The sequence below is a fragment of the Macaca fascicularis genome, chromosome 19 (assembly GCF_037993035.2).
Source record: "Macaca fascicularis isolate 582-1 chromosome 19, T2T-MFA8v1.1".
In the NCBI taxonomy this organism is placed as follows: domain Eukaryota; kingdom Metazoa; phylum Chordata; class Mammalia; order Primates; family Cercopithecidae; genus Macaca; species Macaca fascicularis.
The window spans coordinates 57,691,844-57,708,249 of record NC_088393.1 but is presented as its reverse complement, the minus strand read 5'-3'; the positions used below and the strand labels follow the sequence as shown (position 1 = coordinate 57,708,249).

The 16,406-nt window shown below is 48.6% G+C and overlaps 1 long non-coding RNA gene across 1 annotated transcript; it reads right to left on the bottom strand.

Moving 5' to 3' along the window:
* Nucleotides 1–846: 846 nt before the first annotated feature.
* LOC141409119 (uncharacterized) lies at nt 847–7,653 on the bottom strand. The gene is made up of 2 exons (XR_012427881.1): nt 7,433–7,653; nt 847–1,201 (listed from the first exon to the last, which is right to left on the bottom strand). It is a non-coding gene; the product is annotated as an uncharacterized lncRNA (long non-coding RNA).
* Between the last annotated feature and the right edge of the window lie 8,753 nt (nt 7,654–16,406).

Sequence of the window (16,406 nt, the reverse complement as noted above, 5' to 3'; positions counted from 1 at the left end):
CATCGCTATATTGGTCAAGGTCAGCAGTTAGTTGATTTTCTAAAGTCTTTAAAAACAGGTTTTCTTTTTGTTTTTTTTGGCTGGGCGCAATGGCTCATGCCTGTAATCCCAGCACTTTGGGAGGCCAAGGCAGGAAGACTCCTTGAGTCTAGGAGTTCCAAACAAGCCTGGGCAACATAGTGAGACCCTGTCTCAGGCTCTAGAGTAGCTGGGATTACAGGTCCGTGCCACCACACCTGGTTGCGGTATTTTGTATTTTTTAGTAGAGACCAGGTTTCACCCTGTTGGCCAGGCTGGTCTCGAACTCCTGACTTCACATGATCCACGTGCCTCGGCCTCCCAAAGTGCTGGGATTACAGGCGTGAGCCACCACACCTGGCCTTAATCACCTTTTCTTTTTTTTTTTGGACGAAGTCTCACTCTTGTCCCCCAAGCTGGAGTGCAACGGTGCGATCTTGGCTCACTGCAATCTCCGCCTCCCGGGTTCAAGCAATTCTCCTGCCTCAGCCTCCCGAGTAGCTGGGATTACAGGTGCCTGCCACCATGCCTGGCTAATTTTTGTATTTTAAGTAGAGACGGGGTTTCACCATTTTGACCAGGCTGGTCTCGAACTCTTGACCTCAGGTGATCTGCCCACCTCGGCCTCCCAAAGTGCCGGGATTACAGGCGTGAGCCACCATGCCCAGCCAGATTTTTAAAATTTTTTGTAGAGATAGGGTCTCATCATATTGCCAAAACTGCTCTCGAATTCCTGGCCTCAAGTGATCCTCCTGCCTTAGCCTCCCAAAGTGTTAGGAGGTGTGAGCTATCACACCTGGCCCCCCAGTGAATGAATTTGAGAGAGAATGGAAGGCAAATAATTGTATTTATTTATTTATTTTGATACAGGATCTTGCTCTGTTGCTCAGGCTGGAGTGCAGTGGTGCTATCTCTGCTCACTGCAGCCTCCATTTCCTGGGCTCAAGCTATTCTCCCACTTCAGCCTCTCCAGTAGTTGGGACTACAGGCTTGAGCCACCACACCTGGTTACTTTTGTTTATTTATTATATTTTTGTTGTTGTTGTAGTGCTGGAGTCTCACTATGTTGCTTGGGTTGGCCTTGAACTCCTGGACTTAAGCAATCCTCCTGACTCAGCCTCCAAAATTGCCGCGATTACTGGCATGAACCACCGTGCCCGGCAGATATCAGTGATGAGACGTGCTGCAAAGTGGAGTGCAGAAATGGGTTGGTAGACAGTGGGAAAAGTGGGAAGTACAGAAAATCCAAGATTCACAGATTCATCTGTGTTCAACCAGATGTCCACGTTTCAAGTCTTGAAATCCCACTCGTTTTCTTTTCATTTCTTTTTTTTTTTTTTGAGACAGAGTCTCGCTCTGTTGCCCAGGCTGGAGTGCAGTGGCCTCAAGTCTCAAAGTCCCACTCGTTTTCAATTGACACCCAAACCTTCATATTAGAAACTTGTGCTGGATGCGGTGGCTTACGCCTGTAATCCCAGCACATTGGGAGGCCAAGGTGGGTGGATCACTTGAGGTCAGGAGTTTGAAACCAGCCTGACCAACATGGTGAAACCCCGTCGCTACTAAAAATACAAAAAAATCAGCTGTGTGTGGTGGCGCACACCTGTAGCCCCAGCTACTCAGAAGGCTGAGGCACAAGAATCGTTTGAACCCAGGAGGTGGAGGTTGCAGTGACCCAAGATCGCGTCACCGCACTCCAGCCTGGGTGACAGAGTGAGCCTCTGTCTCAAAAAAAACTAGCCGTGCACTGTGGCTCACGCCTATAATCCCAGCACTTTGGGAGGCCAAGATGGACGGATCACAAGGTGAAGAGTTCAAGACCAGCCTGGCTAATATGAGGAAACCCGTCTCTACTAAAAACACAAAATTAGCCAGAGGTGGTGGCGTGCGCCTGTACCCAGCTACTTGGGAAGCTGAGGCAGGAGAATCCCTTGAATCCAAGAGGCGGAGGTTGCAGTGAGCCGAGATTGCGCCACTGCACTCCAGTCTGAGCGACAGAGCAAGACTCTGTCTCAAAAAAAATTAAAAAAAATTAGCCCGGCATGGTGGTGCACCCGTAATGCCAGTTACTCGGGAGGCTGAGACACAACAATCACTTGAACCCAGAATGCGGAGGTTGCAGTGACCAAAGGTCATGCTACTGCACTCCAGCCTGGGCTACAGAGTGAGACACTTGTCTCAACAATAAATAAATAAATTAAATTAAATTAAATAGACACCTGGCAATACTTAAAATTCCACTTGGTATGCCACTCTGCCGCCCATAGTTACATTTTGTGGTGGATTTTCAGTAATATGGCACTGTATACACAAGGAATATAAAAATATTTTAGGGTTTCCAGGGCAGCTCTCTGGCTTTCTGACTGACTGGAGGTGACAGTTTAAAGATCTGAGCTTGGCTGGGTGTCACGGTTCATGCCTGCCATCCCAGTGCTTTGGGAGGCTGTGGTAAGAGAATCACTTGCATCCAGGAGTTCAACACTAGCCTGGGCAACATAGCAAGACCTTGTCAAAAAATAAAATAAAATAAAGTAGCCAGTAGTGCACACCTCTAGTCCTAGCTATTTGGGAGGCTGAGGCAGGAGGATTACTTGAATCCAGGAGTTTGAGGTTACAGTGAGCTGGGATTGTGCAACTACACCTCAGCCTGCACAACAGAGGGAGACCTTATCTCCAAAAACAAACAAACAAAAACCAACAAAATCCCAAGCTTGTAATGTCCTTTCAGTAGGCGTCTCAGGGTACTCAGAAGACACCACTGCAGGCCGGGCGCGGTGGCTCGAGCCTGTAATCCCAGCACTTTGGGAGGCCGAGACAGGTGGATCACGAGGTCAGGAGATCGAGACCATCCTGGCTAACACGGTGAGACCCCATCTCTACTAAAAATACAAAAAAGAAAAAATTAGCCGGGCGTGGTGGCGGGCGCCTGTAGTCCCAGCTATTCAGGAGGCTGAGGCAGGAGAATGGTGTGAACCCAGTGGGCGGAGCTTGCAGTGAGAGGAGATCCGGCCACTGCACTCCAGCCTGGGTGACAGAGCGAGACTCCGTCTCCAGAAAAAAAAAAAAACAACCCAAAATGCAACTAAAGCATACTCAGCCAGGCATGCCGGCTCACCCCTGTAATCCCAGTGCTTTGGGAGGCCAAGGCAGGAAGATCACTTGAGTCCAGGAGTTTGAGACCACCCTGGGAAACATAGTGAGACCCCGTCTCTACCAAAAATAAAAATGAGGGCAGGGCTCGGTGGCTCACGCCTGTAATCCCAGCACTTTGGGAGGCCGAGGCAAGTGGATCACTTGAGGTCAGGAGTTCAAGACCAGGAGTTCAAATCCCATCTCTAATGAAAATACAAAAGTGGCTGGGCACGCTCACACCTGTAATTCCAGCACTTTGGGGGGCTGAGGCGGGCGGATCACGAGGTCAGGAGATCGAGACCATCCTAGCTAACACGGTGAAACCCCACCTCTACTAAAAACACACACAAAAAAATTAGCCGGGCATGGTGGCGGGCGCCTGTAGTCCCAGCTACTCGGGAGGCTGGGGCAGGAGAATGATGTGAACCTGGGAGGTGGAGCCTGCAGTGAGCCGAGATCGCGCCACTGCACTCCAGCCTGGGTGACAGAGCAAGACTCCGTCTCAAAACAAAACAAAACAAAACAAAAATACAAAAGTTGGCCAGGTGTGGTGGCGTGTGCCTGTATTTCTACTCGGGAGGCTGAGGCAGGAGAATTGCTTGAACTCAGGAGGCAGAGGTTACAGTGAGGCAAGAGGGCGCCACTGCCCTCCAGCCTGGGCCACAGAGCGAGACTCTGTCTCAAAAATAAATAAATAAATAACATAAAATAAAAATTAGCTGGGCATGGTGGAGCGTGCCTGTGGTACCAACTACTCGGGAGGCTAAGTTGGGAGGATTGCTTGAGCCCAGGAGCTCGAGGCTGCAGTGAGCCATGATCACACCACTCTACTTCAGCCTGGGTATCAGACCAAGAACCTGTCTCAAAAAATAATAATAGATAAATAAATGAACAAACAATTCCCCAAAACCCACCTTTGAAAAACTCCTTCCTATGACAAAATCTGTGTCAGTCAGGGTATATTCAGGAGACAGAAATCACACTGGTTATTTTAACAGAGATGACCGAATATAAATAAATTTAGGTATTAAAGGATTGGTAACTAGGAAACTGAAAAGGCAAAAAGGGGACCCTGTGGTATTGTGGTGGCAGGAACTACAGGAAACAGCATTATACTGGTCCTGCTGTCACAGGACGCACCCCAGAAACTAGGGTTCAGCCTGGGAGGCCAAGTGGGTTCTTGGCTTCACACGGGAAAGGATTCAAGAGGAACAGGAGCCGGGCGCGGTGGCTCAAGCCTGTAATCCCAGCACTTTGGGAGGCCGAGATGGGCGGATCACGAGGTCAGGAGATCGAGACCATCCTGGCTAACACGGTGAAACCCCATCTCTACTAAAAAAAATACAAAAAACTAGCCGGGCGAGGTGGCAGGCGCCTGTAGTCCCAGCTACTTGGGAGGCTGAGGCAGGAGAATGGCATAAACCCAGGAGGCGGAGCTTGCAGTGAGCTGAGATCTGGCCACTGCACTCCAGCCTGGGCGACAGAGCAAGACTCCATCTCAAAAAAAAAAAAAAAAAAAAAAAAAGAGCAACAGGAGTTCAAGACCAGCCTGTGCAACATAGTGAGGCTCTGTCTATGCTAAAAATAATTTTAGGCCGGGCACGGTAACTTACCCCTGTAATCTCAACACTTTGGGAGGCCGAGTCCGGGTGGATCACTTCAGGTCAGGAGTTCGAGACCAGCCTGACCAACATGGTGAAATCCTGTCTCTACTAACAGTACAAAAATTAGCTGGGTGTGGTGGCACGCACCTGTAATCCCAGCTACTTGGGAGGCTGAGGCTGGAGAATCACTTGAACCCAGGAGGCAGAGGTTGCAGTGAGCCAAGATCATGCCATTGCACTCCAGCCTGTGCAATTCCATCTCAAAAAAATAAATAAATAAAAATAAAAATAATTTTTAAAATTGGCCAAGTGGGCATGGTGGTGCCTACTTGTAGTCCCAGCTACTCGGGAGGCTGAGGCTGAAGGGTTGTTTGAGCCTGGGAGATCGAGGCTATAGTGAGGCATGATGGTACCACTGCAGTGTAGTCTGGGTAACAGAGTGAGACCCTGTCTCAAAAAAAAAAAAAAAAAAAAAAAATCAAGAGCAAGTGGATACAGTAAAGTGAAAGCAAGATTATTAAGAAAGTAAAGGAATAGCCAGGCACTGTGGCTCACGCCTGTAATTCCAGCACTTTGGGAGGTGGAGGCGGACAGATCACCTGAGGTCAGGAGTTCGAGACCAGCCTGACCAAAATGATGAAACCTCCATCTCTACTAAAAATACAAAAATAAGCCAGGCGTGGTGGCGGGCACCTGTAATCCCAGCTACCCGGGAGGCTGAGACAGGAGGATCGTGTGAACCCGGGAGGCAGAGGTTGCAGTGAGCTGAGATCGCACCATTGCACTCCGGCCTGGGCAACAAGAGCGAAACTCCGTCTCCAAAAAAAAAAAAAAAAAGAAAAGAAAAGAAAGTAAAGGAAAAAAAGTGGCTGGGTGCAGTGTCTCACCCCTGTAATCTCAACACTTTGGAGGCCAAGGCAGGCGGATCACTTGAAGCCAGGAGTTCAAGACCAGCCTGGCCAACATGGCGAAACCCCATTTCTACTAAAAAATACAAAAACTGGCCAGGCGCTGTGGCTCATGCCTGTAATCCCAGCACTTTGGGAGGCCAAGGCAGGCGAATCACCTGAAGTCGGGAGTTCGAGACCAGCCTGACCAACATGGAGAAACCTCATCTCCACTAAAAATACAAAATTAGCTGGGCGTGGTGGTGCATGCCTGTAATCCCAGCTACTTGGGAGGCTGAGGCAGGAGAATCGCTTGAACTCGGTAGGTGGAGGTTGCGGTGAGCCAAGATCGTGCCATTGCACTCCAGCCTGGGCAACAAGAGTGGAACTCCATCTCAAACAAACAAGAAAACAAAATAAAACAAATACAAAAATTAGCCAGGTATGGTAGCATGTTCCTGTAGTCCCAGCTACTCAGGAGGCGAGGCACAAGAAATGCTTGAACCTGGGAGGTAGAGGTTGCAATGAACCGAGAATATGTCAGTGCACTCCAGCAGCCTGGGCGACAGAGGGAGATCCTGTCTCAAAAAAAAGGGAATGAATGAAAGAGAGTGGCTACCCCACAGAGTAGTCCCAAGGGCTATTGGTTGACTATTTTGATATATTTTTATGGTTGTAGTTATTTTTTGATTATATGCTAAATAAGGGTGGATTATGCCTGAGTTTTCTGGGTAAGGAACAGGGAACTCACAGAACCTGCATTTTCTCCCCTATCCAGATGATGACGAGTAACTTCTCAGCATGGCCGTGGTGTCTGTAAACTGTCATGGCGTGGGTGGAAGTGTTTTTGGCATGTGAATGCGTTCTAATTTGTATATAATGAGCAGTGAGGGTAGCCAGAGGTCACTTTCATCCTGTCTTGGTTCCAGCTGGTTTTGGCCAGTTTCTTTTACTGTCTCCCGTGTTATCAGCAGGGTCATGGTCACATGTTGTCTTGGAAATTAGTCCTGCCAAATTCCTACTTTATTCCCCGCTCAGACATTACATAGGCCTCCTTAATCTTTTTTCTTTTTTTTTCTGAGACAGAGTTTCACTCTTGTTGCCCAGGTTGGAGTGCAATGGCAATCTCGGCTCACCGCAACCTCCGCCTCCTGAGTTCAAGTGATTCTCCTGACTCAACCTCCCGGGTAGCTGGGATTACAGGCATGCGCCATCATGCCCAGCCAATTTTTTGTATTTTTAGTAGAGACGGGGTTTCTCCACGTTGGTCATGCTGGTCTCGAACTCCTGACCTCAGGTGATCCCCCTCCTTGGCCTCCCAAAGTGCGGGGATTACAGGCGTGAGCCACTGCGCCCGGCCTTTTTTTTTTTTTTTGAGACGGAGTTTTGCTCAGTCGCCCAGGCTGGAGTACAACGGTGAGATCTCGGCTCACTGCAGCCTCTGCAGTAAGCCACGGGGCCAAGACCGCCCCACCCTAATCTTATTATGCAAATGAATCCTCCTCACGGCCAGAGCTCGCTTGCCTGCTCATTACAGTACGCTGTGGCTGGCAGAGAAGGAAAGATGGAGCCACCATATTGAACATGTCTAGTCCCTAGTTCCTAGTTCCTGCCAGGCCGGCATTCACCCATGCAAGCTCCCAACTTGCTGGTCTATCCCTGCAGCTCAACTTTACAAGCCGCTCTTTGTTAGAAAATGACTTGGGGCTGCTTTTCATTAAAAAGAAAAGCCTTACCAAGGACTTCCATGCCCTATCAGTCTACGTGATTTCGTCTTAACTCCTACCTCACCTTGACCTGGATCCTCTTCACGAGCGGGAACTGGAGTGGCTTTTTTGGCTCAGCCTGCTGCTGGTGATTTCTCAGAGAGGGAGCGTGGGAGCAAGCGAGTGCAGGAACTGCAGGGAACAAACGCTGGAGCCGGCCGGTCACTCCTCTGTGGTGGGAGCAGGCTCTGTGCAGGAGCGTCCAAGCCCCTGCCTTCTCCGCACCCGGGTTCTTGACTGGCGTCCAGGAAGAATTAGGTCACACGAACAGATTGTAGGGTAGTGTATGGGGAGGATTTTATTGGGTGATGGGAGTGGCTCTCCGCGGCATGGAGACCAGGAGAGGGTGCGGGAAGAAGGTGATCTTTCCCTGAAGCGGTCCCATCTGAAGTCAGCCCTGTCTCTCCATTCGTAGTCTCTGATGCTCACTCATCAGCCGCTTGTGTTACTCTGCCAGCTGAAGCCTTTTTGTGGGCACAGGATAGGGGTGTGGCAGGCCAAAAAGGCAACATTTGGGTGGAAAAATGGGGTCAGCTGCTTTCACTTAGGGCGGCGGTTCCAGGCTTAAGGATAGGGTTTCGCCAGGACCCCAGCTGTTCTGTATCAGTCTGGGTATGATGAATGCTATGTAGCAGGGTAGTTGTTTGTATATCTTGTTGATATTTTTCTCTATTTGACCTGAGGTGTTTTTATAGGTACAGCAGGTTTTATTAATTACAGTCGTTCCCCTAGACCATACTAATTACTAATGTTCCATTAGGCCATGGATAGACTAATGCTAACCTGCTACCCATTACTACATCTGTTACAGACAAGGAACAGTCTCGATTTATCTAAACTGTCCTCCAGTCTATGGGACAGCAGTGTACAGAGGAAAGAAGTAAAGTTTGTTTTTTTTTTTTTCCTGAGACGGAGTCTCTGTCACCCAGGCTGGAGTGCAGTGGTGCGATCTTGGCTCACTGCAAGCTCCGCCTCCCAGGTTCATGCCATTCTCCTGCCTCAGCCTCCAGAGTAGCTGGGACTACAAGCGCCCGCCACCGCGCCCGGCTAATTTTTTGTATTTTTAGTAGAGACGGGGTTTCACCATGTTAGCCAGGATGGTCTCGATCCCCTGACCTCGTGATCCGCCCGCCTCAGCCTCCCAAAGTGCTGGGATTGCTGGTGTGAACCACTGCACCCGGCCAAGTAAAGAAGTAAAGTTTTGAAGAGTTGCCTCATGATGGGTAAATCCTCCCCTTGGGGCCAACAAGTTGATGGCAGCCCCAACTCTAGCCAAGATAAGGCCAATTACCTGCTTAGCTCTTGGGTGAGTGATGTCATATAACTATATATTAGGGGGCTTTGCCTGTCCTGTTATACATTGACTTCTGAACCAAACATTATCAATACACTGTTAACCATGGGTTTTATGATTTCAAATGAAAGAAAAGTTATTTGGAGGCTGACTGAATGGGTGGGTATCTGATATAGTTTTGTTCTGTGTCCCCACCCAAATCTCATCTCAAATTGCAATGCCTGTAATCGGCACACGTCTGTACCCGCCCAAATCTCGTCTCAAATTGTAATGCCCGTAATCCGCACACGTCGAGGGAGGGTGCAGGTGGGAGGTGATGGGATCATGGTGGTGGTTTTCCCCACGCTGTTCTTGTAGATAGTGAGTTCTCACGAGATCTGATGTTTTGTTTTGTTTTGTTTTGTTTTGTTTTGTTTGTTTTGTTTGAGATGGAGTTTTGCTCTTGTTGCCCAGGCTGGAGTGCAGTGGTGCGATCTCGGCTCACCGAAACCTCCACCTCCCAAGTTCAAGCGATTCTCCTGCCTCAGCCTCCCTAGTAGCTGGGATTACAGGCGCCTGCCGCCACGCCCAGCTAATTTTGTATTTTTAGTAAAGACGGGGTTTCTCCATGTTGGTCAGGCTGGTCTCGAACTCCTGACCTCAGGTGATCCCCCTCCTAGGCCTCCCAAAGTGCTGGGATTACAGGCATAAGCCACCGTGCCCAGCCTGAGATCTGATGGTTTTCTAAGGCGGTTTCCCTGTGCTTGTTCGCTCTGTCTCACTTGCCACCATGTGAGATGTGCCTGCTTTCCCTTCTTCCATGATTGTAAGTTTCCTGAGGCCTTCCCAGCCATGCAGAACTGTGAGGCAATTAAAACTTTTTTCTTTATAAATTACCCAGTCTCGGCTAGGTCTTTATAGCAGGGGGACAACGGACTACTACAGTGTCCATATAGCCAAAGGTATCCATTGGGAGCACAAACCCATGTGGGATGGGAGTTAAGAAGGTTGAGTATCTCTGTTAACTAAGGGGCGCTTTGGTTTAAGCATGAATGGGATAAGAATTTCGGGGGAGGCCGGGGCCAGTGGCTCACGCCTATAATCCCAACATTTTGGGAGGCTGAGGTGGGCAGATCACTTGAGGTCAGGAGTTTGAGACCAGCCTGGCCAATATGGCGAAACCTCATATCTACTAAAAATACAAAAATTAGCTCGGTGTGGTGGCGGGTGCCTGTAATCCCAGCTACTCAGGAGGCTGAGGCAGGAGAATTATTTAAACCCAGGAGGTGGAGGTTGCAGTGGGCCAGGATCACCCCACTGCACTCCAGCCTGGGTGACAGAGTGACACTCCAATTCAAAAAAAAAAAAAAAAAAGAAAGAAAGAAAAAAAGAGAAAAAAAAAAGAAAAAGAATTTGGCAGGAAAGTGGTAATTTAAAATAATGCCATTATTATGAGAGGCAGCTATGGGAGTAGAGAAGGGCACAGTTGTCTAGAGAGGAACTAAGACCCTCCAAGGGAGACAAGAAGAATTGTATTTGATGATACTATCAAGGCAAAAATGTGTGGCATTTACTTGACAGGTAGTGTTAAAAGATCCTGCCCTGGCCAGGCGCGGTGGCTCACGCCTGTAATCTCAGCACTTTAGGAAGCCGAGGCGGGCGGATAGCCTGAGGTCAAGAGTTCGATACCAGCCTGGCCAGCATGGTGAAAATACAAAAAAAAAATTAGCCGGGCATGGTGGCAGGTGTCTGTAATTCCAGCTACTTGGGAGGCTGAGGCAGGAGAATTGCTTCAACCTGGGAGGCGGAGGTTGCAGTGAGCCGAGATCATGCATTGCACTCCAGCCTGGGCAACAAGAGCGATACTTTGTTTAAAAAAAAAAAAAAAAAAAAAAAAAATTCCTGCCCTATAAATGGCATTGAATAAGTGGTACAAGTAGATACCATTGCCTGTAGGAGAGATGGCATGGGCATTATTATAGTACTGAGGACAGGCCAGGTGGGTGACATTGCAGGAAACAATTTTAAAGAAGTATTCTAGGTGACTGGGACAGGCAGGTTTAGGTTGAATCACAGGACAGCCGTCTAGTTGGGAAGCTTCCTTCGGGAACAGGCAAGGTCTAATAAATAATTCGAAGACAGAGTTTCCTAAAGCAATGTCTAAGATGGCGAGGAAAAGAAACATCATTATTGGCTGGGCGTGGTGGCTCACGCCTGTAATCCCAGCATCTTGGGAGGCTGAGGTGGGTGGATCACCTGAGGTCAGGACTTGGAGACCAGCCTTGTTGGCAGAAGAGCTGAGGCAGGGCTTGCTTGTCTGGCATAATGTAAAAGAGTCTTGGAACATGTCCTGGGTCCAGGGTCTAAAACCCCTCATGGCCTATGGAACACCAAGCTCTGTGCCGAAGGGTGGAATACTGCCCCGCCACGCTGGAATCTAAGCCCAGGGCATAAAACCCCTCGTGGCTTGGAGAGAACCCAGGGCTCAGGGCATAAAACCCCTTGGAGCCTCTGGAATGTATCCAGACTCGCTGGCTCCTTACTCCTTGCTCTCCCAGGATCATAAATTAATGTAACTTGAATTAGAAGAACCTGTTCTCCCTTATCTCAAGTAGCAGAGCATATGCTAAACCGTCACAGCTACGCTTGCACCGCTACCTTTCTACCCCCACATCTGCATGTCCGCACGTCCTCACCACCTGCTTCTTTGTTTGGTTACCCATAAATAGTGTGGGCTCCCAGAGCTTGGGGCCTTCACAAACTCCATACTCCAGCGTTGGCCCCCTGGACTCACCCTATGTACTCTTAACTTGTTTTGTCTCATTCCTTTGACTCTGCCAGACTTCGTAGCCCCCACGACCTGGTGTTGGGTCTGATCACCGTCTGATCACCCCAACAAGCCTGGTCAACATGGTGAAACCTCGTCTCTACCAAAAATACAAAAATTAGCTGGGTGTGGTTGTGAATGCCTGTGATCCCATCTACTTGGGAGGCTGATGCAGGAGAATTGCTAGAACCCGGGAGGAAGAGGTTGCAGTGGGCCGAGATGGTGCCACTGCACTCCAGCCCAGGTGACAGAGCAAGACTTTGTCTCAAAAATAAATAAATAAATAAATAGACTGGGCGCAGTGGCTCATGCCTGTAATCCCAGCACTCTAGGAGGCTGAGGTGGGCGGATCATGAGGTCAGGAGATTGAGACCATCTTGGCTAACACGGTGAAACCCCATCTCTACTAAAAACACACACACACACAAAAATTAGCCAGGCATGGTGGGGGGGGTGCCTGTAGTCCCAGCTACTCGGGAGGCTGAGGCAGGAGAATGGCGTGAACCCGGGAGGCGGAGCTTGCAGTGAGCCGAGATTGCGCCACGGCACTCCAGCCTGGGCGACAGAGCGAGACTCCATGTCAAAAAATAAATTAATTAATTAAATAAAATATAAATAAATAAATAAAGTATAGAGTGTTATAACTCTGTCAGTCCCCATATAACACCCCTGTACTGCCTATAAAATAACCAGATGGGGATACGAGTTTGTCAAGGCTCTGAGGGCAGTCAGTGAGACAGGAATTCCCGTCCTGCCAGTAGTTCCCAACCCTTACACAATGCTGACCCATGTCCCAGGAAACGCTAACTGGTTCATGGTATTGGATGTAAACATGCTTTTTTTTTTTTTTTTTTGAGATGGAATCTTGCTCTGTTGCCCAGGTTGGAGTGCAGTGGCACGATCTTGGCTCACCTCAACCTCTGCCTCCCCGGTTTAAGCAATTCTCCTGCCTCAGCCTCCTGAGTAGCTGGGACTACAGGCGCGTGCCATCACGCCAGGCTAATTTTTTGTATTTTTAGTAGAGACGGGGTTTCACCGTGTTAGCTAGGATGGTCTCGATCTCCTGACCTCAGGTGAGTCACCCGCCTTAGCCTCCCAAAATGCTGGGATTAGAGCCATGACCACTGCGCCCAGCCCAGATGCTTTATTTTATATAACTTTATACCCAGACTCCCAATACATTTTTGCTTTTTTTTTTTGAGACAGAGTTTTGCTCTTGTTGCCCAGGCTGTAGTGCAATGGCTCGATCTCAGCTCACTGCAACCTCTGCCTCCTGGTTCAAGTGATTCTCCTGCCTCAGCCTCCCAATAGCTGGGATTATAGGCATGCGCCACCACGCCAGACTAATTTTGTATTTTTAGTAGAGATGGAGTTTCTCCATGTTGGACAGGCTGGTCTCGAACTCTGACCAGCATTTTGAGAGGCTGCGGTGGGAGGATAGCTTGAGCCTAGGAGTTTGAGATCAGCCTGTGCAACAGAGCAAGACCCCATCTCTATGAAAAAGTTTAAAAATTAGCTGGGCTTGGGGGCACATGCCTGTAGTCCCAACTACTTGGGAGGCTGAGGTGAGAGGATGGCTTAAGTCTGGGAGGTCAAGGCTGCAGTAAGCCATGATCATGCCACTGTACTCCAGCCTGACAGAGTGAGACCCCTTCGAAGAAAGAAAAAGGAAAGGAAAGGAAAGGAAGGAAGGAAGGAAGGAGAGAGAGAAAGAGAAAGAAAGAAAAGAAAGGAAAGATAGGAAAGAAAGGAAAGACAGAAAGGACGAAAGGATGAAAGAAAGGAAGGAAGGAAGGGAAGGAAGGAAGAGAGAGAGAGAAAGAAAGAAAGAAAGAGAAAGAAAAGAAAGAAAGAAAGAGAAAGAAAGAAAGAAAAGGAAGAAAGAAAGAGAGAGAAAGAAGCCGGGCGCGGTGGCTCAAGCCTGTAATCCCAGCACTTTGGGAGGCTGAGACGGGCGGATCACGAGGTCAGGAGATCGAGACCATCCTGGCTAACATGGTGAAACCCCGTCTCTACTAAAAAAATACAAAAAACTAGCCAGGCGAGGTGGCGGGCGCCTGTAGTCCCAGCTACTCAGCTACTCGGGAGGCTGAGGCAGGAGAATGGCGTAAACCCAGGAGGCAGAGCTTGCAGTGAGCTGAGATGTGCCACTGCACTCCAGCCTGGGCGACAGAGCGAGACTCCGTCTCTAACAAAAAAAAAAAAAAGAGAGAGAAAGAGAGAGAGGCAGGGCGCGGTGACTCATGCCTGTAATCCCAGCACTTTGGGAGGCTGAGGCGGGCGGATCACGAGGTCAGGGGATTGAGACCATCCTGGCTAACACGATGAAACCCCATCTCTACTAAAAATACAAAAAAATTTGCCGGGCGCGGTGGCTCAAGCCTGTAATCCCAGCACTTTGGGAGGCCGAGGCGGGCGGATCACAAGGTCAGGAGATCGAGACCACAGTGAAACCCCGTCTCTACTAAAAATACAAAAAATTAGCCGGGCGCGGTGGCGGGCGCCTGTAGTCCTAGCTACTCAGGAGGCTGAGGCAGGAGAATGGCGTGAACCCAGGAGGCGGAGCTTGCAGTGAGCCGAGATCGCGCCACTGCACTCCAGCCTGGGCAACAGCGTGAGACTCCGTCTCAAAAAAAAAAAAAAAATTAGCTGGGCGTGGTGGCGGGCGCCTGTAGTCCCAGCTACTTGGGAACCTGAGACGGGAGAATCGCTTGAACCCGGGAGACGGAGGTTGCAGTGAGCCAAGATCGTACTACTGCACTTCAGCCTGGGCGACAGAGCAGGACTCCGTCTCAAAAAAAAAAAAAAAGAAAGGAAGGAAAGTAAGAGTAGCAACCTCATAGGCAGAGTAGCCCTGAGGATTGTTGGTTGGTTATTTTAATGGTTATTTCTTGAATATATGCTAAATACAGGGTGAATTATGCATGGGTTTTCTAGATAAGGGGCAGGGAGCTCCCAGAACCTGGACTTTCTCCCCCATCCAGATCATACAGGGTAACTTTTCAGCACGGCCATGGCATTTGTAAACTGTCATGGTGCTGGTGGCAGTGTTTTTAGCATGCTAATGCATTACAATTAGCATATAATGAGCAGTGAAGGTAACCAGAGGTCACTTTCTTTTTGTTGTTGTTGTTTTTTGAGATGGAGTTTCCCTCTTGGTGCCCAGGGTGGAGTGCAATGGCATGATCTCGGCTCACAGCAACCTCCGCCTCCCGAGTTCAAGAAATTCTCCTGCCTCAGCCTCCCGAGTTGCTGGGATTACAGGCATGCACCACCACGCCTGGCTAATTTTGTATTTTTAGTAGAGACGGGGTTTCTCCATGTTGGTCAGGCTGGTCTTGAACTCCCGACCTCAGGTGATCTGCCCGCCTCGGCCTCCCTAAGTGCAAGGATTACAGGCGTGAGCCACTGCGCCCAGCTCCAGAGGTCACTTTCATTGTCTTCTTGGTTCTAGCTGGTTTTGGCCAGTTTCTTTTGCTGTTTTCTGTCTTACCAGTGAGGTCTTAGGTCTTGTTGTCTTGGAAACCAGTCCTGCCAAATTGCTATCTCACTAGGGTATGAAAAACAAAGACAAAGGTTAGAGTTATTAAAAACTACACATTTGGATGAGGAGCCAGTGGACATAAAACTGAGCCTCTGGGCTGGGCACAGTGGCTCATGCCTGTAATCCCAGCACCTTGGTAGGCCAAGGCGAGTGGATCACCTGAGGTTGGGAGTTCGAGACCAGCATAGCCAACATGGGGAAACCCCGTCTCTACTAAAAATACAAAAATTAGCTGGGCATGGTGACACATGTCTATAATCCCAGTTACTCAGGAGGCTGAGGCAGGAGAATCACTTGAACCCGTGAAGTGGAGTTTGCAGTGAGCCAAGATCGTACCATTGCACCCCAGCCTGGGCAACAGAGTGAGACTCTGTCTCAAAACAAACAAACAAACAAACAAAAAAAAAAAACTGAGGCTCTGAAGAGGAGGAACTGCTCAGTTGGTGCTGGTGTTTCTGAGCTCTGAGGAGCATCACCAGAAACTGGAATTTTCTCAGGCAGGGGTGCTGGTCTGGCATCTCCAAATGGTCTGGCATCTCTGAGGATGTGCAAGTTTGGAAAAACTGCACATTGGATTTAGTTGCTGCTACAGGAAAGAACTGCCTTGGACAGGGTGAAGAAGCTTTGCTGATGCAGATGGGAACAGGAAACCAACAGGAAGTAAGCAGAGAGCAAACAGGAAGGAGCAAGACCCCTTTTCCTCCTTCAGGCTGTACAGTCCCTCTGGCACCCCCTATTGGCAGAGGCTAACACACCACTTGGCAAAGTGAAAGTGGGGTTTTCAGAGTCCCATTCCCAGTTACGCAAAGCCCAGTGTTGAGAAATAGATTTGAAGCCAAGAGATAATAGCTTAATAATTGGCACACATAATAATAGTATGTGCCAAGGACCAGCAATTATGATTAATTCAATTCTGTACCCCTGAGGACCAAATGTATTTTTGAAAGACTACTTGCAAAAAAAAAAAAAAAAGGCCTTAAATTCATTGAAAGACTAATTATTTTTCTGGATAGCTAATATGTATGCTCTGCTGATATTTATTCTCCCCCAGTTACATTGTGGTTTTAAAGAGGATTCAATCAAAATCCCAATGAGATGATTTTTCAATGGATTGGACACAATTATTGTAAAGGTTGTCTAAAGAAGTAAATGAGTAAAACAAAGATTGGTTTTCCTGTTGAGGACTATTAAGAGATATCCAAAGCCAAGATATTAATATATATTATAATGTAACACTAATTAGTGTTATCCTGAAAGAAAAATAGAAAGATAATAAATATAAAAATAAGGGCCAAGTGCGGTGGCTCACACTTACAATCCAGCACTTTGGGAGGTCATGGTGGGCGGATCACAAG